Raw genomic sequence first — 8,601 nt, 5'->3', positions numbered from 1 at the left:
AAATAAACTGCAGATATGTGAAATAAAGTAGAGAAATCTTTGACGCCTAATGTTCAGGGAAATAGTAGGTTCAGAAGACTGAATACAGAACATCACTGTTTTTACAGAGCAAAAATATGAGTGATACTGAGCAAAATTATTGCTTGGCACATTTTATATGTAATAAAGCAATTTCTTAGAAAACAAAACAAGTGCTTACCCTGCAGTTCAGCAATTTCTCTCTTAGGCATTTATCCCCAGTAAGTTAAAACTTGCATTCACATAAAACCTGCACACAAATGTTCACAGCAGCAACTTTATTCATAATAGCTGGAAACTGGAAGCAAACCAAATTCCTGTAACAGGTGAATGGATAAACAAATGATGGTACATCTGCATCATGGATTTAATTGCTCACCAATAAAAGAAATAAGCTCTTAGAACAGTCTTTTGGACTCTGTGGGAGAGGGAAGGGGGGATGATTTGGGAGAACGGCATTGAAACATGTATAATATCATATAAGAAACAAATTGCCAGTCCAAGTTCGATGCAGGATACAGGACGCTTGCGGCTGGTGCACTGGAATGACCCAGAGGGATGGTATGGGGAGGGAGGTGGGAGGGGGATTCAGGATTGGGAACACGTGTACACCCATGGTAGATTCATGTTGATGTATGGCAAAACCACTACAATATTGTAAAGTGAAAAAAAAAAAAAAGTTGATTCCATAAAGAATACAGACAATATTGACATTGTCCAAAAAATTAATAAATAAATAAATAAAAGAAATAAGCTATTTATGCACACGACTGCTTGGATGGATCTCAAGAGAATCATGTTTAGTGAAAAAAGGGCCAATCTCTAAAGGGTACATACTGAAGTTTGGGCCTTTTGAGTAGGATGTCCCCCATTCTCCTTGTTCAGCTCTGTCTGCAATAAACCTTTCTCTGCTCAAAAAAAAAAAAAAATATATATATATATACTGTGTGATTCCATTCCATTTTTGAAATGATTAAATACTAGAGATGGAGAACCAATGTAGTTGCCAGTAGTTTGGGAGGCAGGAAGGAAAGTGACTTTGGCTAGAAAAGGGTATCCATAGAGGTCCTCATGATGCATCTATTCTGCGTCTCGACTGTAGCAGTGAAAACACGAATCTACACGTGTGACTTTCCACTGGAAAAGCCCTGATGCTGGAAAGGCTGAGGCAGGAGGACAAGGGGACGACAGAGGACGAGATGGTTGGATGGCATCACCGACTAATGGACATGAGTTTGAGCAAGCTCTGGGAGTTGGTGATGGACAGGGAGGCCTGGTGTGCTGCAGTCCATGGGGTCGCAAAGAGCTGGACATGACTGAGCAACTGAAGTAAACTGAACGGAACACATGCAATGCAATAGCATAGAATTAAATACACATACATACATGCACACACATGAATACGTGTTAAACAGGAATGCATGGTGAAATTTGAATAAAGTTAATGAATTTTATTCATGTGAATTTTCTGGTTGTGATATTGTACTATAGTTATATAAGATGTTAATACTGAAGAGTATAGAACTTCCTCTATTATTTTCTTACAGTTGTTTTGCTTTCTCAGTTTCTGTTTTTTAACTTTTAAAATACAAAAATCTGAACTAAATGTATCAATTTGCTGAGACTGCTGTAAAAAGCACCCCAACCTGGGGTACAGAAATATGTTGTACTATCTCCCAGTCTGACTGAGAGTCCAGTGTCAGGTGTCTGCAGGGCTGGCTCCATCTGAGCGCTAAGGGGACTCTGACCCCGGCCTCCCCAGCTGCTGCCAGCGCTCTGACCGTCTCTGACACTTCTCGTCTTGTAGAGCTCTGCCTTCGTCTTCATGTGGTGTTCTCCTTGTGTGCACGTCTGTCTCCAAACTTCCCCTTTGTGTAAAGACAGGAGTCATCTTGGGTTAGGGCCACCCTCTTTAGTATGACTTCATCTTAACTAATTACACTGCAACGACTATTTTCAAATTAGGCTACATTCTGTGTTACTGTGAGTTAGGGCTTCAGCATTTAAATTAGGGGCAGGGATGGAGGACACAATTTAACCCGTAGCAACCCCAAAGAGGTGAGACCAATTAATTATTTACTGAGTAAATGCTTGCTTTGACTGGGCCATAAGAGGATGGGCAGGTAATGAAGAAAGAAAGGACACCAAATTTTACATTATAGATTAACCAAATTCATGCTTGGATAAGTGGCATATTATCTTTATGATAGATAATAAATTGACTGATCATTAGATCCAGATAGATAATATGTGGACTGATCAATGAAAAGTGAAAGTGTTAGTCGCTCAGTCGTGTCCAACTCTTTGCGATCCCATGGACTGTAGCCTGCCAGCCTCCTCTGTCCACAGAATTCTCCAGGCAAAGAATACTGGAATGGGTTGCCATTCCCTTCTTCAGAGGGTCTTCCTGACCCAGGGATTGAACCCAGGTCACCCACATTCAGGATCTCAAGTCAGATACAAAAGTAATATGCTGCTTTACTGGTGAGGGAATTGTTGAGAGAAAAGTGATTGTCTTATAAGAGAACTACTGTCCCAAGAAGGCCTGAGTCCTCTTATGATTAATCTAAAAATCAACCAGTCCATGCAGAAAACTGTTTCATAAAGTGAATAAATAATTGTTAAGCACCTACTATGTATCACACATTGTTATAACCATCAAGATTACAAGGACACATTGTGCTTCTTAAAGTGTGTTCTGGATCAACTGGCTCACTGTTAATTAGACAAAACCTGCTCAATGAAGAAAGCAGTACGTTGACATCACATTTTCTTCCTAATTTTGTTGCAGACAAGCAACAAACTGGTTGATATACTACTAGACAAACCCTGGAATGGGGCTTTGTCTCCGTCCTCTGAAGCCCCTGTTGAACAGGGAGACAAACTACAGAGCATCATCTCCTTCCAGCCACGTTTAAATGCTCCAGCTGACGTTTCTCTTCCACACCTACTGCTGCCCCTGCAGGTACCAAAAACCTCACCTATTCAGGAAGAACATATATGTGCCCTGTGCCACTGAACAGCATTTTGCTCTTTGCCTTGATGTATAGACTTGCTATGCTCAATTGCTATCATAAGTTCCCCAGCAGAGTGTTTTTCCCTATGTCCAACTACTAAGTTGAGCTTGCTCAGAGCTGTCCTAGCAGATTTTCATCCTGTTAAATAGCACAGGCATGTGTATGTCCTTCCAAAACAGAGGTGAGGTTTTTAATACCTACGGGGAAGCAGTAGATGTGGAAGAAAAAACCTCAACCATGGTATTTGAATATGAAATGAAAATTTTACTGGATGAGCTTAACAGAAGATTGACAATGACAGAAGTGTTCTCAGCACATATAGAGGTAGGTAAATATAAATTATCCTGATCTGAATAACAGAGAAAAATATATTTTAAAAGTAAGGTCAGTGTCATTAATCTTTAGGACAATATTCAGTGGCCTAATACATGTATAACTGGAATTTCAGAAAATGACAGAAAGAAAACAGAGCGAGAAAAATATCTGAGAAAATAGTGGCCAGATATTTCCCAAATTTGGTAAAAGCATAAGCTTCCATGAGCTTACAAGATGCTCAGAAAACTCTAGGCAGGAGGCGTAAAAGAAAAATATAACTAGGCATCAGAGTTAAACTGAAAATCAAGAAAAAAAGATCTTTAAAATCTTGAAAGCAGCCAGAGAAAAACACGCATTACAAATAGAGGTATGATATGAAACACAGGTACTTCTCTTTAGAAAAAATGGAGACCAGGAGATAAATATTCTAAAGCACTGAAAGGAAAAAAAAAAAAAAAAAACACACACCCTCAATTCAGAATTCTATATCCAGCAGAAATTTGTCAAAATATAGGGGAAATAAACAGAGTTTAAGATAAACAAAAGCCTAAAGAACTCATCACGGGCTCACCTGAATTAAAAGAGAGAGAAACTAAAAGGAATTTTTCAGCCTAAAGGGAAGTGAACCAGATGGAAATCCAAATCAGCAGAAGGCAATGAAATGCATTGGGTATAATAAATGCAAAATGCTCAAGACTCCATAATAGTCTTCATTTCTTAATATCTTTAAAAGGCAAATTATTGTTTAAGCAAACCTGATACCAATTTATTGTGAAGTTTATAACTTAAGTGAATTTAAAATATGCAACAACAGTAGCACAGAAAAGAGACGTTAAATAGGATTACATTATCACTACAAACTTCCAGGCATTAAAAGAGTGATGAGGAAACATTGCAAATAACTTTATGCCACTATAGTCAACAGATTAGATGAAATGAATAATTTCCTTGAAAAACAATTTTCCAAAACTAATACAAGATGAGTAAGAAATCCAAATATGTCTGTATAAATTGAAGAAAGGTATTAAGTTCTCATAAAGAAAACTCCAGGCCCAAGTGGTACAACTGCACACTCACCAGGATGGCTCACATGAAAGGCAGGACAGCACAGCTCGAGGTGAGGGTGGGGCAGTTCGACTCTCCACCATCGCTGGGGGGCGCGCAAAACCAGGACAACCACTTCGGAATGATACTTGATCATTTTTTAAAATTAATTTATTTTTTATTGAAGGATAATCGCTTTACAGAATTTTTCTGTTTTCTTTAAACCTCAACATGAATCAGCCATGCTAAGTCACTTCAGTCATGTCCGACTCTGTGCGACCCCAGAGACGGCAGCCCACCAGGCTCCTCCATCCATGGGATTTTCCAGGCAAGAGTACTGGAGTGGGGTGCCATTGGCAACTCTAACCCTGGGCATTTACCCTAAAGAAATGAGAATATGTGCACACACAAAAGACTTGTTGATTAAAACTTTGTTCAAAATAGCTAAAAACTGAAAACCTCACAATGTGATATGCACTGGAAGACAGTTCCATACGATGGAATAGTCGTCAGCGTCTGCCCCCGACAGTGGTCTCTGGGGTCTTTTACACTTAACCCTCCCAATCTGACATCTTTGCTCTGCTTTGCCAGCAGGCTTAGCACTTGCCTCTCCAGCCTTCTGCTTCCTGATCACACAGTGAATGTGTGCTGACTGCAGCCCTTTCAGAGGGAGCGTCGGCTGCTGCTGATCTTTCTGGATGCCTTGCAGGGGGACAAAATGTATCAGTGGTATCTGTCCTCACTGTAACGTTAGATGCAATACGTTGGATTCTTCTGCAATAACTTGAAGATTTGTAAGCATTTCCACTGGGTTCTGTGAGTCTTCTCAGCAATCAAACTCTGTTTAACTGCCCCTGTCAGTGAAGTAAGTTAAATCAGCTTTCCCAAGGACCTCTCAATACACTGACATTCAAGTCAATCTTTTTATTATATATATTTTTAGCGCTATTAACTAACTGACAGAATAATGAGCTGGTTCCATAGCATCCTCCTCTGATGACCAATCTGGTATTTTCGTTTTGTGTCATAATTAACTCACAGATGTCAACATATCTGATGTTGTTCAATCACTACAGATAGCATTTGGTCCATGAGGATTCTTCAGGCTGATTTCTGAGTCTTTTTGATGTAACTCCAGTCGTGCTTAGCAGTTTCCCTCATCTCCTGGATAATATGGCATTCCAGACTCATCTCGTACATTTCCTACCTTAGCCCTGGAGTAACCATTTCTCCAAAGAGCCTTGATGGTGCAGTGAGGTGTGGGAAGTGATATTCGGCCACTGCAGCCTGTGTGCTGGGGCGTCCACTGCTGCTGCAGCAGTCGCTGCACTCACTTCCTTGCCTGCAGGCTGAGACATTTCCATCACGTCAGACTCTTTGTGAACCGAAGGACTAAGGACCACCAGGCTCCTCTGTCCATAGGATTCTCCAGGCAAGAATACTGGAGCGAGTTGCCTTGCCCTCCTCCAGGAGATCTTCCTGACCCAGGGATTGCACCCACATCTCTTATGTCTCCTTTCACTTCCTTAATATGCAGCTATAGCTATCTTTCATATCTTTATGCCGAAAAGAAAGGTACATTCATTAGGAATGGCAAATAAGAAAAACGGTTGTTGGCACACTGATCAAAGAAACTGAGCATCAGATAGAAATAAAAAAAAGCAGTTATGTCACAGACATCAGAAGGTTTTTTATTCTTAGTCAATTATAATATGCTCAAAAGAAGCATTTACAATTAAGGTATGAAACCTTCTCCAGAAAGACTAATCAATGAACAACATTTAGTTCAGATCTTTGTTTTTTAAAGGTTAACAAAGAGAAACTTTGAGAAAGTAAAACAAAAATAAGAGCTCAGGGAGAGACAGAGTTGGCTAGCAATCCTACAGGTTCTTCCCTCAGAATACCTTAACCAGCTCTCCTCACCTGTGCCATCCTTGCTGCAGCGTTCTTGCCCAAGCCGCCTTTTCTCCCTGAAGATGCTGTCTTAGCCTCCTGCTGCCAGATGGCCCAGAAACCACCACTCTGGTCTATTTTCACAGAAAGATCTTTGTGTGTTAGATGAGGTTACCCCTGTACTTGAAACCCTCTACTGACTTCGCAGAGACCTTTCCATGGTGGAGGAAGCCCCGTAGCCTGCTTTCGGTTGCCTCCCCAGTCCCACGCCACACCTCTCCTCCTGGCTCACGTCTGCACACGCAGTTCTGACAGTGAACACGCTGAGCCTGCTGCGTGTCAGCTCCGGGCGCGCTGTTCCCAGGAGGGATCGTCCCTTGGCACGCACCTCCGCCTGCCTGATCCCCTCTGCTGTCTCTCTAGTCACTCTCCTGGGTTTACTTCAGAGGCCTCTTTGTCACCTGGTGTCGTGGTCCGTGTGCTGCTTCTGTTTGTTCGTGTCCTTTCTGCACTGCCCCCTGCCTATTTGAACATAAAGCCTGTGCAGACAGGAGGCTGAAATCTCTGATGTTCACGGCTCTAGCTCTGGCACCTAGAACCATGACAGGCACAGAGTATGATGTCAATAAATATTTGCCGAGTGAATAAGGGAGACAGTTGGAAAAAGGCATGAGAAGCTGTTAAACACACACATGTGTGTGCAAACACACACACACACACACACATCAATGTGATATTGTCCGTCAGAGGACGGAGAGATAGCAGAACAAACACAGAGGTGATAAAAGTCTGAATAAAAGGGGAAAAGTCAGGACAGGAAAAAGCCAGTGAGAGAAGGTCTGAAGGAGCTCCTTACACCCTGTGCCCCTTGGCTAGGCACTGTGGCCTCTCCTCCCGCCTCCTCCTCTTGGCTCTGGTGTCTGTGTCAAGCCTGCGACGGATTGTGCAAGAGCAATGACTTTTCATCATGAGCTTCCCTGAGGTCTCTACCAGATGGTTTTCTCTGCCACACTATTGTCTGTTTGCAGAACACAAGTGCTAGGTCTTTGTTGCTATTCTGGCAACATCAACATGCTATCTCACCATGCAGACACCCTGGTTAACATCAGCACGCTATCTCACCATGCAGACGCCAGGGTTAACATCAACACGCTATCATCTCACCATGTAGATGCCCTGGTTAACATCAACACGCTATCTCACCATGCAGATGCCCTGTTAACATCAACATGCTATCTCACCATGTGGACACCCTGAATAACATCAACACGCTATCATTTCACCATGTAGATGCCCTGGTTAACATCAACACGCTATCTCACCATGCAGATGCCCTGTTAACATCAACATGCTATCTCACCATGTGGACGCCCTAAATAACATCAACATGCTATCATCTCACCAGGTGGACGTCCTGGTTAACATCAACACGCTATCTCACCATGCAGACGCCCTGGTTAACATCAACATGCTATCTCACCATGGAGACGCCCTGGTTAACATCAACACACTGTCTCACCATGCGGACGCCCTGGTTAACAACACACTATCTCACCATGCGGACACCCTGGTTAACACCAACACACTATCTCACCATGCGGACACCCTGGTTAACACCAACACACTATCTCACCATGCAGACATCCCTGTTAACACCAACATGCTTTCTCACCATGTGGATGCCCTGTTAATGCCAACACGCTATCTCACCATGCAGACACCCCTGTTAACACCAACATGCTATCTCACCATGGGGACACCTCTGTTAACATCAGCACGCTGTCTCACCATGCAGGTGTCTGTTAGGAAGTAAAGGGTTTGCTCCTTCCCATCCATCAGGAAAGGCAGAGAACACAGCAGTATGGGAGATGGTGGCGGGGGGAGCAAGGGGCAACACGAGTGAGGGGAAACTCCAAACCTCCTGTCGAATCCCTCCACTCCTCTTTCCCAGGACCCTAGTTCTGTTTCCTTCCCGCTCAGTCTTACCCCATTTCCCTCTTCCGTGCAGCAGCCGGGAGCTCTGTCTTGCTTGGGGAAGTGTTTTAGGTGTAGGGTAAGGGGTGTGTGATGGCACCCCACTCCAGTACTCTTGCCTGGAAAATCCCATGGATGGAGGAGCCTGGTGGGCTGCAGTCCATGGGGTCGCTGAGAGTCGGACACGATTGAGCGACTTTGCTTTCACTTTTCATTTTCATGCATTGGAGAGGGAGGTGGCAACCCACTCCAGTGTTCTCGCCTGGAGAATCCCAGGGACGGGGAAGCCTGGTGGCTGCTATCTATGGGGTCGCACAGAGTCGGATGCGACTGAAGTGAC

The sequence above is a fragment of the Bos grunniens genome, chromosome 21, assembly GCF_055505025.1.
Source record: "Bos grunniens cultivar Pamir isolate PY7600 chromosome 21, Bosgru_T2T1.0, whole genome shotgun sequence".
Classification (NCBI taxonomy): domain Eukaryota; kingdom Metazoa; phylum Chordata; class Mammalia; order Artiodactyla; family Bovidae; genus Bos; species Bos grunniens.
The sequence above is the reverse complement of the archived record's forward strand: the minus strand, read 5'-3'. Positions refer to the sequence as shown.